Here is a 532-nt window from a genome sequence, read left to right as displayed (position 1 = left end):
ATTAATTTATTTATTTATTTTGTGTGTGTGTGGTCAGCTCAGCCCACCAGGGGGCGGGGCTGGCTGGCATGTGGTGCTGGGGATTGAACCGCTGTCCCTGTGCTTTGCTTAGCTTAGCTTGCTCTAAGTAGGTGCTTTAGACCACTGAGCCATCTCACCAGCCCCGCACTAATTTATTTTTAATTGACATGGAAGTTATCTATATAATACCATATAATATCTTATTTGTGCATTTCTTTAATATTAGTCAATGTTGCTTATGTTTATTATTTCTATATGAAAACACTTCAGTGTCCTTTCATGTACTTTTTTGGTGTGGTGCATACCGTCATGGCTTTTTTTTTTTTTTTTTTTTTTTTCTTGTCATGGCTTTTGACTACCCTGCTATGCGGCGGACACCAGAGCTTGTGTCTTTCCTCTAACTGTCCTCCAAGCTGCCCTATCCCCTGCTGTCCACAGGCCCTGGAAAACAGTATTTTTAACCTCTGAAACTTTTTATTTTTGGTTGTTCTGTAGCTTGGACTTAGGGCCT

General features: G+C 40.8%; 1 protein-coding gene across 5 annotated transcripts in view; it reads left to right on the top strand.

Annotated features, from left to right (window-relative positions):
• Atp13a3 (ATPase 13A3) overlaps positions 1 to 532 on the top strand; it is an 88,604-nt gene that overhangs the window by 5,686 nt on the left and 82,386 nt on the right. The gene's annotated exons all lie outside the window — the stretch shown is intronic.

This window comes from Octodon degus, unplaced genomic scaffold (genome assembly GCF_000260255.1).
Source record: "Octodon degus isolate 3935 unplaced genomic scaffold, OctDeg1.0 scaffold00189, whole genome shotgun sequence".
Taxonomy (NCBI): domain Eukaryota; kingdom Metazoa; phylum Chordata; class Mammalia; order Rodentia; family Octodontidae; genus Octodon; species Octodon degus.
This window is presented reverse-complemented; position numbering and strand designations above follow the sequence as displayed.